The sequence below is a fragment of the Myodes glareolus genome, chromosome 8, assembly GCF_982192425.1.
Source record: "Myodes glareolus chromosome 8, mMyoGla1.1, whole genome shotgun sequence".
Taxonomy (NCBI): Eukaryota; Metazoa; Chordata; class Mammalia; order Rodentia; family Cricetidae; genus Myodes; species Myodes glareolus.
Genome location: NC_142033.1, coordinates 373,769 through 395,037, shown reverse-complemented (window position 1 = coordinate 395,037; position 21,269 = coordinate 373,769). Strand labels below are relative to the sequence as shown.

General features: G+C 42.3%; 1 pseudogene; it reads right to left on the bottom strand.

The window, feature by feature from the left end:
* Positions 1–19,895: 19,895 nt before the first annotated feature.
* On the bottom strand, positions 19,896–20,818 carry LOC148121073 (olfactory receptor 4C45-like; annotated as a pseudogene).
* Positions 20,819–21,269: the final 451 nt, after the last annotated feature.

Here is a 21,269-nt window from a genome sequence, read left to right as displayed (position 1 = left end):
TGTATTTGGCACGTAAATGCCTGAGTGTCTAGTGAGAAGAGGCTTGCAATCTGTTCTGAGGCCATCTCCTCTAGCTCACCCAATCTTGTTGACCTTTTGAGTTTACTTTGTTTTGGATAGCTTGCTCCTGCACAAGTACAGAGACAGATGTTTCAAGAATGCCTCATAGTTTCTCGGAAAGACTGCAGGCCAGCCACATTCAGAAAATCCAACCACATTCAGAGAATCTGGTTGGATCACATGCTCTTTCAGTCACGGTCCATCTGGCCTTGGTAAACTCTCATTAGATCCGACCCCTTGTATCAGTGGGTGATAGTATCCCTCGCAGTCCTTCGTCATTTTCTTCCTCCTTTTGCTCCTCGTTTGGAACTTGGGGGGCTCAGTTCGGTGCTCCAACGCGGGCCTCCATCTGTATCGTCATCCAACGCCAGGTGAGGGATCTATGGTGATAAGCAAAAGCCATTGACAATGACACTGGGACTGGTTTCCTCTGCATATACTGGATTTTTGGGATCCAGTCTGTTTGGATGCTCACCTTCCTGGACCTGGAGTGAGGGGGGAGGAACTTGGACTTCCCACAGGGCAGGAGACCCTGACTTCCCTTGGGGACAAAGAGGGAGGAGGAGAGGGAGGGGGGAGTGGGAGGGCGTTGGGAGGAGGGGCGTAAATGGAAACTTTTTATAATTTAATAAAATTACTAAAAGAAAAAAAAAACAAAAAAAAAACAAAAAAAAGAATGCCTCATAGTTTCATAGAGATCTCTGGCTTCTTTATGTGTGTCACAACCTCCAAGGTGTAAGGAAGACCCTCAAGAAGATAAGGCTATCTCCCTAAAAACAGGGGAAATGGTCTGTTCAGGACTTTCCTGGGGAAGCTTAGGAGCAGTACTCCTGGAAAATGGCATAAATGATTCAAAAGACATTTTCCACCAATCCAATATTCCCAAATTATACAAATATTAAAAGTCCCCCAAATGTGCAGCAGGTAGAGATGAAAACCGTAGGTGGCACAGCGGCCATCAAGTGCCTCAGCTTTGCTGGATCTATGTCAACAGCTGTGCTGACTTGATGACTTTTGTCCTTCCCATCAGATAAGGCTGTGCCAAGTGACCATTATTATAGTTAAGTATTACATGCTGTATATAATTATAAGCACAATAGGTTTCTATGGCAGAACTCAGTCTGTTTAGCCCATAGCACTACAAACACATATTCTTCTAAGAGGTCAATTGCTAATGTATTTCAGCTCCACTAGAGTCTCACAGGACAACTGTCAGATATGTTGTCTATTGTAAGTCTAAACGTCATTATACTTTGAAGTGTATGTGGTGTGTGTGTATGTGGTGTGTGTGTGTGTTTGTGTGTGTGCGCGTGCATGAGTGTTTCACTAGTTGCATCTGGATGTAGTGATGCATACAGTGACAGCCAACAGCCTCTGGAAAAGACACTAGTCTGTGATTTGAGGAACACCACTCCAGTGTGAAGAACAATACCTTACTCACAACGCCGTGTTTTCCATGGGAAACTCTCTGAATGGCCTATAGTAAATCATTTCCACAAGCTCCCTCAGAAATCTGTGTAACAGTTTATTATACATAATGGAAAGGGACAGCAGCATTGGGAGGCAATTTGTAAATTCCATTCTATGACAAAATAGTGTTACTGGGAACTCAGAGAATGGACTGACAAAAAGGTCTTGGGAGTGGCTGAAAGACAGCTACCTCATTATGCGATATATCCTGATTTCTCTACTTTTGGATAATCCAAATGTCCAAACTGTGACTTCTCAGTATGGATCAGTGTGACATATCAGCATAAAAGATGTAAATCAAAATAACATAGAATGTTAAAAATATGTATTATATTTATATATACATTTTACCCTATATCATGTCCATTTTTAATATGCTTTGATGGATGTGTGTGTGAATCAGTTGTAGACATGCTGATTTACATAAGATCATTGAAAAAGCAACTTATTAAGGAATTAAACAGCATAAAATATTAACACATATGTTTATAAAGGATGAGAAATACAAATGTGAAATTTTTTTACTAAATATATTGATGACTAGTCAAGTTAAGGGAACTCTCTAAGCTCTTATCTCCAAGAATAACTGTTAAATATGTTTTTACAGCAATTATGCCTCACACGCATTGGTTCTCTATCCCTAAGGGACCCTATTTAGCATAGAACATAAACAAACTGCTTTAAAAATTGCTGAGAATGGATTTAATTACCAGACTTAATTCTTCTGTGATGGAAATCAGCCAGCTAACCAGGGAAAATGCTGACAGGATAGGACCTGAGTGACCTAGCTAAATGGAAGGGAATGTTTTTGATTAATGGAAGGGGCCAAGTTTTCCTCTTGAGACAAGCAGTAGGGGGATGTGTGGACAGGAACAAATCTCTAGCGCTGTTGAGCGGCCATCTTTCAAAAATCAGGGGAATGTCTTCTCTCACTCCAGTGTCATAAAAGAGACAAGATGCAAGTTTCTGCAGGTGTGTAGGGAGCCAGGCAGTCCCAAAATCTTCTCAGAGGCCCCCACGAAAGGACACAGGAAACTTTAGTTCCGTGTCCTTGTCAGGAACAGGCTAGACAAGGCTAGTCTGAGGCTGGAGCCAGGACCTTTAAGGAGTCAAGGTTACGGCTTCAGGGACCCAGCTCTTCCCCCTGAGCTGTGGTTCAGTTCTAAGGGCAACTGTGTCTGAGGTATCCTGTGTTCTCTTTGCCAACATTGTCTTATTTAGCTCTCTGCTGACCTTGGCAATCCCCCCCCCCCAAATAGTAAATAGGATGTAGTACTTCTTAATAAATCTGTTTGGCATAAGACGTGAGGTATCAGCTTATGCAAGACCTCCTGGTCTCAGCTACTGCTTGGCCTTATTTATTTCTTATCCCTGGTCCTCCCACTTGACACCTTGCCTGTGAAAATGGTTCTGAGAGTTTCCAGAAAAGCATTTCCTTTGCTTGTAAAAGCTCCAAATAGACAGTCATGAACACTTGATAACACTGTGAGCTTAAAGTATCAATGAGCTCAAAATAGCAGCCTAGTCTGATGACATGGAGGACACGGCTCTAGAGGGAAGGCAGAGGAGTCTTACTTCACAACACCTTGGCACTCAGAATCCTTGCTACTTGGATGCCAAATTTAAAATAACCTATAAAGTAAAAGGACAGAACTGCCAATAAGAATTGCCTACCATTCATTTGGTCATGCTCTCTTGGATGGTCCCACATCCGTGAACACATGTGCAGCACACACGGGAATTAGTGAGCTATTAAAAAAATAAAAGTTGGGGATATCAAGGCACACACCTACAAACACGTGATTTTTGACAAAAAAGCAAAAAATATAAAATGGAAAAAAACATATTCAACAAATGGTGCTGGCATAACTGGATATCAATATGTAAATCCATATCTATGTCCATGCACAAAACTCAAGATCAGAAGGATAAAACACCTCAACATAAGACCAATCACACTGAGCCTCACAGAAGAGAAAGTGGGAAGTACACTTGAACATATTGACACAGGAGACCACTTCCTAAACATAACCACAGTAGCACAGACACTGAAAGAAACAATAAATGGGACCTCTTGAAACTGAGAAGGTTCTGTAAAGCAAAGGACACAGTCAACAAGACAAACCAGCAGCCTACAGAATGGCAAAAGATCTTCACTAACCCTGATGTGGGAGTCCACTCTGTGTGCTGTGATTACCATTAATGAATAAAAAACTGCTTTGAGCCTACAGCAAGGGCAGAACAGAACTAGGTGGGAAAAGCTAGATTGCATGTTGGGAGAAAGAAGACAGAGTCAGTGAGAAGCCTTGGAGCTGCCACCAGAGACAGATGCTGGAAACTTTACCCAGTAAGCCACAGTCATGTGGCGATATATAGACTAATAGAAATGGGTTAAATTAAGATGTAAGAGTTAGCCAACAAGAAGCTAGAGCTAATTGGCCAAACAGTGATTTAATTAATACAGTTTCTGTGTGATTATTTTGGGTCTAAGCTAGCTGGGCAGAACCAACAAGTGGCCTGTTACTACATAACCCCATACTGGACAGAGAGCTGATCTCCAAAATATGCAAAGAATTCAAGAAATTGGTCACCAAAAGTGCACATAATCCAATTAAAAATGGGGGATACACACATAAACAAAGAACTCTCAACAGAGGAGTCTAAAATGGTTGAAAGACACTTAAGGAAATGCTAAACATCCTTAGCCATTAGAGAAATGCAAATCAAAATAACTCTGAGATTCCGTCTTACACCTGTAAGAATGGCCAAGATCAGAAACATTGATGACAACTTATGCTGGAGAAGTTGTGGGTTAAAGGGAACGTTTCTGCATTGCTGGTGGGAATGCAAACTGGTACAGCTTCTTTGGGTATCAGTGTGGCAATTTTTCAGAAAATTAGGAAACAACATTCCTCAAGACCCAGTAATACCACTTTTGGGTAAATATCCCAAGGATGCTCAATAGTGCCTCAAGGACATGCGCTCAACTATGTTCATAGTAGCATTGTTTGTCATAGCCAGAACCTGGAAGCAACCTAAATGGCCCTCGACCGAAGAATGGATAAGAAAAATGTGGCACATTTACACAATGGAGTACTAAACAGCAGAAAAAAATAATGACATCTTGAAATTTGTGGGAAAATGGATGGATCTAGAAAACATCATCCTGAGTGAAGTAATCCAGATCCAGAAAGACGAATGTCATATGTACTCACTCATAAGTGACTCTTAGACATAAAGTAAAGAAAAGCCAGCCTACAATTCACAACCCCAGAGAACCTAGACAACAATGAGGACACTAATGGAGACATATATGGATCTAATCTACATGGGAAGGAGAAAAAGACAAGAGAAAATGACAAGCTCTCGTGAGTAAGCTGGGAGCATGGGGACCATGGTAGAGGCTAGAAGGTGAGGGGAGAGATAGGAAGGGAAGGGGAGAAAAATATATAGCTCAATAAAAATAATAAAAAAATAGAAGTTGGGAGGGGGTCATAAGAGGAATTAGGGAGAAGAGTGATAGTAAATATCATCAAAACACACTGTGTACATGGATGACATTCTCAAAAATTAATAAAGAATATTGTACTAAAATATACCTACAAAAACAAAAACAGCAAAAATCACCTGAAAGATGACATGAACAGACAAATTAACTAAACAAAGCTCTAGAAAGTAAAGCTAGCAACGAGGAAACACTCTTGGGAATGGGCCAGAGAATCAACAGTTTGGATGGATGAAAAAGTCAGCAACTTGGATATAAGGCTAAGCCAGTAAATCTAGGTTTTTTGGAAATATAATCTTGAAAATGAAAATCTCAATAAGTCAAAAACAAAATAACAACAGCAACAACAAAACCCTCAACCAAATCAGTGGAAACTGTCACAGATCGATTTAGGACAGCAGAAGAAAGAGCAGGGAAGGAGAAAGATTCATAAAATGTTGCATCCAAATGCTATTCCGAGGAAAAATAAACAAGACACCGTATCAAGGAACTCTGCATTCCCATATACAGAGGACAGAACCAGCATTTAAACAGAGGGGGAGTTTAGAATTTCAAGTAGATGTAACAGGAAATAACCTGTAATAGGTCATGATACAAATCAGAAACACTGAAATCAGTAAGTAAAATTCTAATCTATCGACAAAGATAAAAACATTCAAATAATGTCAAATCTCTCATCAGCAACCTCAAGATCCAAGAGTGGTTGCAATGATGTATTTCCATCCCTGCGAGTACATTACTGCCAAACAAGATTACTCTACCTAGCAAACCCATCTTTTAAAATTGACAGAAAATAAGAATATTTCAACATAAGCACAGACCAAGGTGATTTATGGCCTACAGAAGGAATAGTATGCACAAAGGAGCAAGAGAGTCTCAGTCTTGAAAACATAGCAAAGTACAAATTTCAGGAGAATGGTTGTACAGAGGAGCTCTAGAGAGAAATCTATCCCGTCTAACAAAGCAAACCCCCACAGTGAAGAAAACAAAAGACAATGACGGTAAATCTATGATGTGAATGGCCCAAGTTACTGGCTCACACTGAAATAGACCATTGGTCATGGGGAAGGACGAGGTTCAAGAAAGGGTACCTACAAGGTAAAGCGAGCCTCTTCAGAGCCATGGAGACACCTATATAGCAGGTTTTCATCAACTTGACCCAAGCTAGGGTCATCTGGAGAGAAAGACTCTCAATGAGAAAATGTCTCTATCAGATTGGCTTGTGGGCAAAACTATAGAACATTTTCTTGATAAATGATTGATGTGAGAAGGCACAACCCACTGTGGCAGTGCCACCCCTGGGCAGGTGGTCCTGGGCTGTACAAGGAAGCAGGCTAAGCAAGCCATGGGGAACAACCCAGTAAACAACATTCTTCTATAGCCTCTGCATAAGTTCCTGCCTTCAGGTTCCTACCTTGAGTTCCTGCCCTAGCTTCCCTCAGTGATTAACTACTGATCATCTCTAAACCAAATGAACTCTCTCCTCCCCAAATTGCTTTTGCTTATAGAATTTTATTACAATAATAGGAAGTAGAAGTAAACATAATGCTGTATTTGAGACCAAATTGGGGTTTGTAGGTAGGGGAAGGGAAGCCAGAGTGAAATAACTTGAGAAATGAGAAAATGCATTCAACATGAATACAAAGTTATTTTTTCAAAATCAATAACAGGAGCAACTAGGACTCTGAGCTCTTTGGATGTGTCTTTCGTTTTCTAATAGGTCAGAGACTTCAACACATCTACAGAACAGGATGGATCAGCTGACAACATGACCTGGACCAGCATAGACAGCCCTACAGTGACTCCAATGGTCGAATTCACAGGAAAGGGGCTCAACGAGGCAATTACATCTCTGTCTTAAAGTATAAATTTTATGCTCTCTAGTGACAGGTTACTGAGAGAAAGGACCAGGGGATGAGAAAATAAAGAAGATGGAAAATCTGGGGTCAGTAAGCCTTGTACAAGCTATGTCTTATGCTAAACAAGATTACTAAGAAGTGCAGCATCTTAGATACAGTTCGCAAGGGCAAAATGAGACAGAGCCGACAGAAGGCTATCATAATGGGACCAAGTAGGCAAAGGCTAATCATTGTTACACTAAAGGAACACAGGATACCTCAAGAGCATCCCAGACCCAGCACACAGCTGCATTGGGATTGACAACTCCAGTCCCCTCAGGTTAACTCCCTCAAGGCCCAGGCCTCATCCCCAGATGGGACCTTGCCAAGTATGCCCTCGGCAAAGAGACAAAACCAGCATTCTTTTTGCTTCCTCATCAGGGTCTCTGAGATAGGCTCCCAAAAACAACCTTTCTAGCAGAAACCCATGAGCGGCAGAGAACATCCGAAACAACCACTGGAGAGAAAAGGAAAGAGAACAGAAACTGGAAGGGAGGCAATAATTTGAAGGTGGGCTGGAAACAGGAGGTTTTTGACTTTTGACTTTGGGCCCAAGGACAAGCAGTCATTCATATAGGCAGCTAAAACCCTGAGGAAAGGCACACAGTCCTCCAGCGGTGAAGAACCGGGAGACTAAAGCACTAGAAATATAGTAACAAGGCGGAGACAACGCTGGAGAAGAGAAAGTGTTGGGTCTGGTCCCTAACTCTACACACACTTCCAAAGTTCAGTTGCTGTGCCCACTAGAAACAATTTAAAACTTCTCAGTACCCAGAGCCAGAAGAGCATGACTCATGACAAGAAAGGCCACCAGCATAGACAGCCCTATGGTGACTCCAATGGTCGAATTCACAGGAAAGAGGCTCCACGAGACAATTGCATCTCTATCTTTTTTTTTTTTAAATTTTTATTTAAACTTTGTTTTGTTCCTTGAGTCAGTGTCTCTTCTGAGGCTGTCTGGCCTGGACCTTGAGACAGGTTTCCTGTATCTTCCTCCAAAGGCAGGTGTTGCAGGCAGATGTGAGTCGCCATCCTTGGCTCAGAGTCTTGTCCTCTCGCCTTTAAAGTGTGCAGTCATTGTGGGGTATCTGTGGCCACAGCGCTGTTCTATAGCCCCCCCCCCCAGGTTCCCGTTGCTTACTAGAACTTGGTGCCTTGATCAGCCTCTCATTACCTCTTCCCTACTCTTTCCAGTCATGGTACATTTAAAAACTTAACAGGCACCAGATAGTCATGGCTGGCACCTTTAATCCCAGCCCTCGTGAGGTAGAGGCAGGTGGATCTCTGTGAGTTCGAGCCCAGCCTGGTCTATAGAGAAAGTTCCAGAACAGCCAAGACTGTTTCACAGGGAAATTCTGTCTTGAAAAGCCAAAGAAAGAAAGAAACCAAAAACCAAACAAGCAAACACTGTCCCGCGCTACCATCTCGCCAGCAAGAACCACGCGGTACACATAGGATCCTTCTGCAGAAAAGCTTTATGTCTCTTGGGAGCTAGAGCATAAGCCACATGGCGGAGACCCAGATAAGATGGAACCCATCCCTTATATAGAAAACAGACCCTGCTTTGGACGTGTCACTCTTTGATTGGTCAACTGCTCCCAGTCCCAGGTGATACCTTGGGAGTAGTGGAAAAATACCAACACGTGTGAGCTTTCTAGCTCACCTGGCGGTGCAGCGCCATCTATGGTGGAGAGTGTGGTTGCGGCCTTCTACATCTCCCCCTAATTTTACTTCTTTGCAGAAAGGCAACTCCCTAGGAAGGTAAAGATAGAGGTCGCACTTCCCAAAATGAAAACATTAAAATGGGCTTACATGGAATCTGTCCCTAGGCTCATGACACCTGGAACCTATCCGGCCTGCCCTCTGCCAATTTTCTGGGAAAGGGAACATACGGCAGGAAACCCTTATGCAGAGCGACTTATCTCTCAGAGAGGGCCATTCTCTGTGCGATGCTTTTCAGCTCCACAACCTTCAGGGCTAGCTAAGCCAAGCACTCCACCCTGTGCAATGGACCACAGTCCTAGGGGTGCAGGAGCTGGTTGGCTTAAACCTTACTGCTTTAACATAGATAACCATATATCAGAAGAGGCTCCCTGTTCTAGGGCAGCCAGCGCTGAGCAAAAACCACTTTATCCCTATGGCTTTGGGATTTGAGTCAGCAGACCATCCAGAGGAGAAACACTATTCCATAGCAGGACCATTCCAAACATTCCAACCCCCACCCATTCTTTGAAGTAGGAGATGAAGGACACAATCCAGGACTGGAATTCTTTGGCCAAGCTTATGTCCACTCGCGTGGAGTTGATTGTCATGATGGACCATCTCAAGGAGGACAGCAAATCATCAAAATTCTCCTGCAAGATACAAAGACAATTCTCGGGACAAGTTAGCCACTTTTATAAAGTTCTCATATGGTATACTGGTCACACATAAGGCTGGAGTTTTCCATTCACAGTCCAATTGGGCAAGCTGTCATAAGATATCCACCTGTTCTTGTACTAGGTCAATTATTTAATTAAGAACCATTATTCCACCTCTAATAGATGTATCTATGGTAGTCTGCTGATCCAGGGCTGTAGTCACTGTGGTAGATAATTGATTGAGGGTCTCTGTTTTTTATGGTATAGGCTGTGCTGCCATTTAAAAAATGTATAATGAACAGAGCATCGGGGGCAGTTCCTATATTATTCCCCCCCTTTTTATTTAAATAGATATTTATCCAATTTTTAATTTAAATAACCATGGCATTTTGTAACCTGTCTTGAAGATACCCATAGTGTTTAGCAGAAATAATTGACAGGATAAGGGAAACTGATAGCAAGTAACAACTGACAAATCAAGGGGAAATCCAGCAGCATAGCAATGGCACAGCAACAATAACATTGCAATGTACAGCAACAACAGCACAGCAATAACTGACAGACCAAGGGCCGGAGCTGGACCATCCCTCAGGAACCCGCCAGCTCCGCAGCAATCAGGCCAGACAGCTCCATAGCAGAGGCTTTGTCCTCAGGCCTCTGGACAGATGAATCCATAGCATGAATGTCAGTAGATGTATGTCAGCATTTCTAGAAAAAAACATAAACAAACTCTTCTCCCAAAATAACATTTAAGAGTATTAAAAAACTCAGTGTAAAAATTTAGCATAGTCAGTACTGGAAGTAGGCTGGTCTTGAACTTAGAGACCTATAGGTCTCTGTTTTAAAGAGCAATCTTGTTTGTCTGTGTCATTATAGTAGGCCTTAGAATTAAACCATTTTAAATCTGGCACAGATGAGATTATTGTTTCAAAAATATGAGAAAACCGTTTTTCTGTTTCCAGCCTGGAGTCCTAAGATGACGTGGCCATTGGGGAACCCATATGGGGGTCTCTGTTTTTTACGGTATGGGCCGTGCTGCCCCAGTGGCGCCTAGGAAAAACCCAGGCCCTGTTTGTTGATATAAGGTTTAAGATTTATTGGCTCCTGTATTCCTTGCCGGTACGGTGGCCTTGGGTTCCAGAGCCCGCCCGCCATCCAAGGGCTGTGTGCGGCCCTGGGCCTGCTCACTGCGCAGCTCCCTGTGTCCCAAGCCAAGAAGTGGCGGCTCCACCCCCAGGCGCCCCTGCCTTCCCCGCGGGGCTAGCCTCGTTCTCTGAGGTCTGAGGCTGTGTTGGTGGCGGAGTGTGGCGGGAGCCGACACTCAGACCGAGGCGGCACAGGCAGCAACATCTCAAGGTCCGTGCCAGAGCCTCTGCGGCTCAAGGGGCCGATGGGAGAGGCGGCGAACAGGGCCGCTTCCCTACTAGCAAACTCTCAACATCTGTGCCACAGCAAAAGCGGCTGTAAACTCTCACAGATCCAGCCAACTACCCAATCACCCCAAAATCCAAGGGCCCTTCGCATTCACCTCCCTGCGGATCCTGAAACACCAGACAAGCCAAGCGTATACACAGCAATCTTTCAGGAGGACTTGAGTTCTTAAAATGCTAAGCAGTTCTTAAAAACTTAAGTCGCACTATGTAGATGTAATACGGTACTGCCTGTTTACTGCGTCTAAACCTTAATTGCGCTTTTATTATGATAAATACGACCAGCCCTGCCTGAAGTCAGCATCGTTTAGCATAGCCAAATGGAACCAGAGCCATTTTACCCTCAGAGACCAGCACAGTTTTAGGTACATTGTAAGCCTTCTGGCCCGGCTGCCTGTGGCACTGCTGTGACATCCTCCAGGCCAGGCACCAACCGAGCCGCACCAATTGAGCCGGCGCAACGTGCTCCCCACGATAGCCACAGAGCAAAGCTCCGCTCCAGCCGCAGCTGCACCCACTCTGAGCCCAAACCAGTGTACGGAGCAAAGTGGAACTCAGAGAAGCAGGCTTGCAGATCTGTAATCACTGAAAGGACCTCATTTAATCTTTTAGGGAATTTGGGCGTCGTTAGTCTCTGGCTGCTTCCTGCTGTTATTGGGCCGCTGAATTTCAGGGGTATACACTACAACATTTCAGGAGGTCTCGGTGATTCAAACCACGTGGATCTCAAGCACATACTTAGGCTCTCCTTTTCTGTGGAGACGAAAACAGAACCTCTTTCCCAAAACATAATATCCTTAGCAGTTTCTAAATTTGAATATCTTTCTCCTATCCGGTACACAAAAGACAACACACATAACATAACATAAAGCTTTTGACCTTATAAATCAGCCTTCTCCCCCATTTTTACTTTCTAGAATCACTGGGGGGGTCCTTTTTAACTTATTTTCTTTTCTGTCTCCCCCATTCTTTACCGGAGGGTCATTTTTTAACTTATCTGGGTGCGCGCACAACCTCCCACTGCTGCTCAGTTTCTGATATGCTCTCTGGACTTTAGAACGTACCTCTCTGAGCACGCATGCCTGCAGTTCTGAATCCTCCTTGTGTCCAAGGGGTCTCCGGCGGTGCAAAGTTCTTCTTTTTCTTCCTCCCGGGTATGGCACCAGATGTCCCGCGCTACCATCTCGCCAGCAAGAACCACGCGGTACACATAGGATCCTTCTGCAGAAAAGCTTTATGTCTCTTGGGAGCTAGAGCATAAGCCACATGGCGGAGACCCAGATAAGATGGAACCCATCCCTTATATAGGAAACAGACCCTGCTTTGGACGTGTCACTCTTTGATTGGTCAACTGCTCCCAGTCCCAGGTGATACCTTGGGAGTAGTGGAAAAATACCAACACGTGTGAGCTTTCTAGCTCACCTGGCGGTGCAGCGCCATCTATGGTGGAGAGTGTGGTTGCGGCCTTCTACAAAACACAACCAACCAAAACAAACAAGCAAAACCAGAAACCGAAACCCTGACAGGCTAACTGAGAAAGACGATCAGTGACGGAAGAGCGAGGATTCTGATTCCTTCTTCACTCTCCTCCTCCATTGAGTAAGGACCGCTAAGGAGGACCTTTGGCTAATGGACCCAGGAATTGAGGCAGCATGCTCTGCAAACACCCTAAACTTTCTTAGCACCTAGCAAGTTTAGACATGTAATTCTAAATGTTCATCCCTGCAGTTTGACAGCAAAGCTGAGCTCAGCTTCCTGTCATTGTGTCGTGAAATAGCCGCTACTGATGGGAAGAAGATTAAGACATTTTTTTTAAAAAAATCAACTAATATCGCTAAAGGAGGAGGTGAGAAAAGCAAAACAGAAAGATTTACTTGCTAAACACACTTGAAACCCTAAAGGAAGAGATTTTATGTGTTCTTCATTTAAATAGAAAGCAAATCCTTAGGATTTGATGCAACAGCCAAAATTCAGCCGACACAGGGAGAGAAATGGTTCGGAATAGGGCCGTCACTCATTAAACTTTGAAAAAGATTCAGTAGCAGAAAAAAAGAAAAGAAAAAGAGAAAGAGAAATACTTTACAAAGTGATGTGTAAACACATGAACACCCCACCCAAACTGATTGTTTTAGTGCTCCTTACAGAAAACATTCTCAGAGGGGAAGGCAAATCAGTTTTCCATTTTAACTTAGAGTATAGAAACAAAACATGCTTTCATTAGTACATTTGAAGCTTAGCATGCATTTGTCTTTTTTAAAAAAACATTTCTATTAACAATTTTCTTATTCCTTGCTATCTGTCTCTGAGGCTGTGACAAATTTTAAGTATAAAATACCTTCAGCTGTGCTAAGCAGGTAAAAACTGCTCAAGGAAGTCAGACTTCTGTTCCCTTCAGGAGAAAACCTGACCTGCATTTGTCTGTTGTGATTTATGCATTGTAAGCTTAAAATGAAATACAGCCATTTCCCTTCTATGTATTAAAATGCGGTTTCAAATTTGGAAGACACAGTTATCTTTTGTCACCAAGGAAACTGGTATAGTTACAGGAGACAAAAAAGTTACTATATTGACCCCAAGTGGTCTCTTCTGGTGTTGCATCAATAGTCTGGGCTGTCTACTGTAGGAAGGAAAGGATTAAAAGTGCAAAAGGAGGAGGCTTGGATCTGCTGGTGTGGGGGACTGGGAGGAGCGAAGGGAGGGGAAACTGTGGTTGGATGTTTTGTAGGAGTGAAGAATTCAGTAACAGTCACCCGCACCTAGGCAGCAGAGCTTGGCCTTTTCTCTTAGTGAGCCACACATACTTCCTGTGTGTGTGGTTAAGGTGTGGTTCGATTGTCTGGAGTTACTGTGGTGGGGCGTCTATATTGTTGAGGCATTATTCAGTTGTCTGTAGGTGTTGTAGTAGGACTATATTGCTACGGTGTTACTTGATTGTTCACAGTTTTTGTGGTAGGGTGGCTATATTGTTAAGCACAGATGCTGATTTGTTCGTGCAATTTAAGTTGCCTGGGCCACAAAATTATTTAGGATGACTTCAGAAATTGTCAGTCATTGGACATTCTTTTTCCACTTACGGATGTTTTGTAGCACACAAAGCTCTTGTAAGTGGGGCTGGTAATGGCTTTTCGACTCCGTGTGTGAGACTGCTACATCTGTCCTTTTGTGATACTTCCGCTGATCTGAGTTAGAGTCTTAGATGCTCTGCTAGTTTGAACGCCTTGGTTTATTTAAATGAATTAATACTGTGGTATAGAACTAAAAGCACGTCTTTCATCTCCTAGCACTCAAGGCGGAGATGGATGACCTCTCAGGGTTCTGCACACATGGTCAGAGCTGTGCTCTGTACCGATGGCAATATGAACGCATCTTTCATTTTTGCTAATTATCTCTCCATAGGCATTAGCATGAAAGGACCATCTTGATTGGTCCACCTCACCCTGCCCGCTGTGTCTCACAGATGTCCTCTTTCTCCATCCTCAAGCCTGTACAATCAGCTCTAATAATCTCTGTGAAACACACCCTTACATTTTGAGAAAAGAGACTGCACAGAGAAGGGACTCCTGTGACCCTCACCACGTGTGCCAGTTTGTAGCACGGCTCCCCTCCGCTCTGCTTCTTGACGCTGGCTGGCTCATCCTCCAGAATCCAACAATTCCAGGCATGGCCGCCTCACTTCTGAAGGCTGATTCCAAACCGATGCTTTGATAGACATTTCTAATACAACAGTTCTCACTAGAACCTTTTTCTAGGTAGATTGGAAGGGTAGGAGGTGTCCTCCAGGTGTCTGGTTCCCGGTTCATCACTGGGAAGGTACTGTATTCAAGTCACAGAGCCAATCATTATCCAAACGCAGAAGTCACCGAAGAAAAACATTAGGCTAAGGAAACATGTTTCACCTTACTTTACTGTGAAGGTGAAAAGAAATGTGACTTAAAATATGAATAGGCCAGCAATGACTCCTTTCAGAATGAATAATAAACAAATATTTGATTGCAGTCTGGCTCAAAGGAGAGAAAAACATAACATTAGTATGAGAACTGTGGGACTGGGTATGCAGGATAGGCAAAACCCTGAAGTGCTAACTCTACAGAACTGTGAAGGGATGTAGGGTAGAACGCTGACTTTATGGTATGTGTACGTATTTTACCCCCATTAACAGTTTAAAGATGTATAAAATAATAATAGTTTTAGTATGGATTCAGCGAGGTTTTTTTGAAAATCCTTTTTGAGATATTTAATGGGCTACACCTTAGGCAAGGCACCAGCAACAGAGAATAAAGTCTCTGCTTTTGTTGAGTTTATTCTTTTTTTATTTATAAAAGTTTATTAATTTATAAAAGTTTCCATTTCCGCCCCTCCTTCCAACACCCTCCCACTCCTCCCACTTCCTCTCCTCCTCCCTCTCCATCCCTAAGAGCAGTCAGGGTTTCCTGCCCTGTGGGAAGTTCAAGTTCCTCCCCCCTCCCTCCAGGTCCAGAAAGGTGAGCATCCAAACAGACTGGATCCCAAAAATCCAGTATATGCAGAGGAAACAAGTCCCAGTGTCATTGTCAATGGCTTTTCAGAAAGACCCCGTGCCAACCACATTCAGAGAATCCGGCCATATTCAGAGAATCTGGTTGGATCACGTGCTCGTTCAATCCTAGTCCAACTGGCCTTGGTGATCTCTCATTAGATCAGTCCCCTTGTATCAGTGGGTGAACGCACTCCTCACGGTCCTGCCTTTCTTGTTCATGTTCTCCCTCCTTCTGCTCCTCATTTAAACCTTGGGGGCTCAGTCCAGTGCTCCAATGTGGGTCTCTGTCTCAATCTCCATCCATCAACGGGTGAAGATTAACTCTGGTCTTGCCTTCTTTGCTCACGTTCTCTTTCTTTCTGCTTCTCGTTTGGACCTAGGGAGTTAAGTCCAGTGTTCCAATGTGGGTCTCTGTCTCTATCTCCATCCATCTCCAGATGAAGGTTCTATGGTGATATGCAAAATATTCATCAGTATGGTTATGGGCCAAGGCCGGTTCAGACACCCTCTTCTCTGTTCAGAGAACAATCTGGGGATCTCTCCTTGTACCTGGGATCCCCTTTATAATCAAGTCTCTTGTAGACCCTAAAATGACTCCCTTAGTTGAGATATATACTTCCCTGATCCCATATCCATCCTTCCTCCCTCCCCCCCATCCCAATCACCCGAGCTTTCACCATTCTTCCCCTACTCCCTTCTCTCTAACCCTCTCCCCTTCCAACAACACCCCCCCATGCACCCGAGGTTGCCTGGCACTCTTGTCTACTTCCTATCTCCAGGAGGATAACTACATGATTTTCTTCAGGTTCACCTTCTTATTTAGCTTCTCTAGGATCACGAATAATAGGCTCAAAGACCTTTAATTATGGTTAGAATCCACTTATGAGTGAATACATACCATATTCCTCTTTTTGGGTCTGGGTTACCTCACTCAGTAAAGCGTTTTCTATGTCCATCCATTTGCATGCAAAATTCAAGATGTCATTGTTTTTTACCGCTGAGTAAAACTCTAATGTATATATGTTCCACACCCTTTTTAACCATTCTTCTATTGAGGGGCACCTAGGTTGTTTCCATGTTCTGGCTATTACAAAGAGTGCTGCTATGAACATAGTTGAACAAATGCTTTTGTGGTATGATAGGGCATCTCTTGGGTATATTCCCAAGAGTGGAATTGCTGGGTCTTGAGGGAGGTTGACTCCCAGTTTCCTGAGAAACCGTCACACTAATTTCCACAGTGGCTGCACAAGTTTGCATTCCCACCAACAATGGATGAGAGTACCCCTCACTCCACATCCTCTCCAGCATAGGCTATCATTGGTGTTTTTGACTTTAGCTAATCTGACCGATGTAAAATGGTATCTCATAGTTGTTTTGATTTGCATTTCCCTGATCACTAAGGATGTTGAGCATGACCTTAAGTGTCTTTTGGCCATTCGAAATTCTTCTGTTGAGAATTCTCTGTTCAGATCAGCACCCCATTTTTTAATTGGGTTAATTAGAGTTTTAGTGTCTAGTTTCTTGAGTTCTTTGTATATTTTGGAGATCAGACCTTTGTCTGATGAGGGGTTAGTGAAGACCTTCTCCCAGTCAGAAGATAGTCTTTTTGTCTTACTGACAGTGTCCTTTGCTTTACAGAAGCTTCTCAGTTTCAGGAGGTCCCATTTATTCATTGATTCTCTTATTGTCTGTGCTACTGGGGTTCTACCTAGGAATTGGTCTCCTGTGCCTATGTCTTGTAGACTACTTCCCACTTTCTCTTCTATCTGGTTCAAAGTGGTCAGATTAATGTTGATGTCTTTAATCCATTTGGACTTGAGTTTTGTGCATGGTGATAGATATGGATCTACTTTCATTCTTCTACAGGTTGACAACCAGTTATGTCAGCACCATTTGTTATAGATGCTTTCCTTCTTCCATTGCATACCTTTAGCTCCCTTGTCGAAAATCAAGTGTTCATAGGTTTGTGGGTTAATATCTGGGTCTTCCTTTCGATTCCATAGGTCGACTTCTCTGTTCTTATGCCAGTACCAAGCTGTTTTCAATACTGTAGCTGTGTAATAGAGTTTGAAGTCAGAGATGGTAAAGCCTCCAGAAGTTCCTTTATTATATAAGATTGTTTTGGCTATCCTGGGTTTTTTGTTTTTCCATATAAAATTGATTATTATTCTCTCAATGTCTGTGAAGAAGTTTGATGGGATTTTGATGGGGATTGCATTGAATCTATAGATTGCTTTTGGTAGAATTGCCATTTTTACTATGTTGATCCTCCCAATCCAAGAGCAGGGGAGGTCTTTCCATTTTCTGGTATCCTCCTTAATTTCTTTCTTCAAAGACTTAAAGTTCTTGTCAAATAGGTCTTTCACGTCCTTGGTCAGAGTTATCCCAAGATATTTTATGCTATTTGTGGCTATCGTGAAAGGTGAAGTTTCTCTGATTTCCCTCCTTGCTTCTTCATCTGTGGGAGAATTGTCTGTATTCTGTCAATCATATTTTAATAAAACGCTGATTGCCCAGGCAGGCAGTATAGGCGGGAAAGCCAGACAGGAAGTAGGGGTGGAGCAAAGAGACTGGGAGTATTCTAAAAGCAGAAGCTCCCTCTGCCACTCCTGTGCAGACCACCAAAGAGGCAGCATGGAACTTGCCCAGCTGAGAAAGGTACGGAGCCATGTGGCTAATGTAGATAAGGATAATGGGGTAACATAAGTTATAAGAGCTAATAAGTAGCCTGACCTAATGGGCCAGTTTTATAACTTATAGACATCTCTGTGTGATTGATTTTCTCTGGGACTTGCCGGCTGTGGGGTACCAGCGGGACAGATACCCCAACAAGCCAGGCTGTCATGTGACATATGGTGCCCAGACGTGGATAACTGAATCCCCAGAAAGCGTGAGAAAACTTGGGATAGAATAGAGTAAAGCATGTTTTCTTGGTAGCAGCAATTTCTTGGGTCTGCTCTGCTTGCTAGAGGCAAGCAAGCACTCTCATCTAAGAGAGGCTTCCTGACTCAGCTTTAGCTGCAAAATCCTGTAGCTCTTTTAAGACTCCTAGCAGTAGTGGAGAGGGCATCTTAATTGGCACCCCAAAAGAAGCCTTGTAATCATATTCGTAAATATCCTGTCATGATAGTGCCTTCATCCAGTAACTGACAGAAGCTAATGCAGAGAGCCACAGCCAAGCACCAGGCTGAGCTCTGAAAGCCCAATGGAAAAGAGACAGGAGGGATTATTATATGAGCAAGAGGGTCATGATCATGATGAGGAACTCCATAGAGACAATCTCAGAGCAAACTCCCTGATACTTTGACTCTTATAATCTTTCTACCAATTCTTTATTATATAGTTTGTATATATGTATATGTGTGTGTATACATATGTGTATGTAAAAACAATTATTAACAAAAAAGAGGTCATAAATTTGAAAGAGAGCAAGAAGGGATACACAGGAAGGATCAGAGGGAGGGAAGAGTGGGAACAATGATGTAATTGTTTTATATTCTCAAAAAATAAAGAAATTTAAAAATACAAATAAAATTAAGCAAATATTAACCAATAGTGACTTTGACTCAGGTCAGCTACTCAGAGCCTTTTAGTTAGTTTATAAAGTCAGAGACTTCCATATGGTTTTTCCTACATTCTTAGTTTTTGTTCAACCTTCTCCATCACACTCACTTTCTTCCATCCCTGCCCCATTTAAACATTTCAATCTCTAGTATCTAAAAGTTTACATTTACAGCATGTGTGTTCTACTATTTCTGCTCCCTATATCCTCTCTTTTCTTCACACCTTTTTCGTTTCTTTTCTTGCTTTCAGAGATATATCTAAGAGATTTTAACTTAATACAGAAAAGCAAACTTTCAAACTAGGATCTCATGTGTAAGAGAACATGCATTATTTGTTCAATCTGGACCTGGGTTATCTCATTCAGTATAATATTTTTAGAATCAACTATTTATATAAATATTGCTTATTTTCATGTTTCTTTAGTGTGGAATAAAATTCCATTATGTATATTGTCACATTATTTATTATCCATTCATCAATGAATAATCATCTTGGTTAATCCTGTTTCTTAACTAGTGTGAATAGAGCAGCAACTAACACAAATGTACAGATATCTCTGTGAATACTCAGAGGGGTTATAATTGGGTCATATTGTTCAATTTTAAAAATTTTTTAAACCCTAACTGATTTCTCACCAGCATTTGTTGTCATTTGTTTGACCTCACTGAAGTTGAGAACAGAGTAAAGGTCACTACAAACTGAAACTGAGAAAGAGAAGGAACAACAGGAGCTGGAGTAACATATTACTAAATATGGTTTGATAGAAGTACATTATAAGCAGACTAGGGTGACAATAATACATAATAATTTATTTTATATTATACAAAATGGAACAGAATTTAAAGATTCTAAACACAAAGAGATGATAAATTTTTGATGTCATCGAAATCCTTATCATTCTGGGATTTTCATATACATTATCTACATGTATTATTACACTGTTCCTATTTCTTTAGTACAGAAATCATCCATTTGTAAATTCTGATGCAGAGTATAATAGGCATTATCAATTAAAGTCACTTAGGAAAAAGAAATCCACTTGAAACATTTCTAGATATTACTATATAAATATAGAAAAATCACTAAACTTCTTTAACCATAATGTGTCCTTATTTGACCCAGGAGTTTCTTAATAACTTTTTTGGTATCTTCATTTCTGAGGGTATAGATTAAAGGGTTCAACAGTGGTGTTACTAGGCTGTAAAACACACTCAAATTTTGTCAATGGGAAAGGAGGTCATTGGTCTTACATACAGGTATGAGCAAGATATAAAGAATGAGAAAACAACACAGGCATGAGAAGCACACGTAGATACAGCTTTGTGACGTCCTTCTGAACTGTGTTTCCCCAGGGAGTGAAGGATGACTATATAGGAAGCAATAAGTATACAGAAAATAAGTAAACACATTGACCCACTGTTGGCAGGAATCAGGGGCCCTATAATGTGAGTGTCAGTGCAGGTCAACTCCAGGATTGGTATTAAATCACATATAAAGTGATTAATGGTATTGGGGCCACAGAAGGGTAACTGGGCTATAAATGTAGTCTGTATCATTCCATGAACAAATCCCACAATTCCAGATGCTACCACCAAGGAAACACACACAGAACGGTTCATGATGGTCATAAAATGCAAGGGCTTGCAGATGGCTACATAGTGATCATAGGCCATGGCAATCAGCAAGATGATTTCAGCTCCTGCGAAAAAATACTCAGCAAAAAGCTGAGTCATGCAGCCATTGAAGGATATGCTGCTCTTCTCGGAGATCAAGTCATAGATCATTTTAGGTGCTATGGAAGAAGAGTAGAAACCATCTATGATGGACAAGTAGGACAGAAAAAAATGCATGGGAATAGCCAGGGCCGGGCTGATGAAGATGGTGACTGAGATGAGTGTGTTACCTGCCAGTGTGATCAAATAGATTATTAAGCATACAATAAATAAGAGTTTCTTCAGATCTGGGTCTTGAGTCAAGCCCAGGAGAATGAATTCTGTGACATTGTTCATCCTTTTCATCACTTTAGTTCAGGTTGTGAGCAAATGGTCATCTGAAAAGAAACCAAAGGGTGTCTCAGTGATGATATTTAAAAGGAAACACTGAAAAAAATCAATCATCTCATTACGTCTAGTCCCTGAGGTCAATATAGCGTCACTTCTTCTCATCTCTGCCGATAGTATCACATCCTGTGCAGTAATAAAGAGCAGAAGTAGGTTCTATTAGTCCTAATGAACTTTTTTTTTTTTTTTAGTAAATTTTATTAAATTATAAAAGTTTCCATTTCCGCCCCCCCTCCCAACACCCTCCCACTCCCCCCACTCCCCCCCTCCTTCCCCTCCGTCCCCCAGGGCAGTCAGGGTTTCCTGCCCTGTGGGAAGCTGCAGCTCCCTCCCCCTCCCTCCAGGTCCAGGAAGGCGAGCGTCCAAACAGACTGGATCCCCAAAATCCAGCATATGCAGAGGAAAC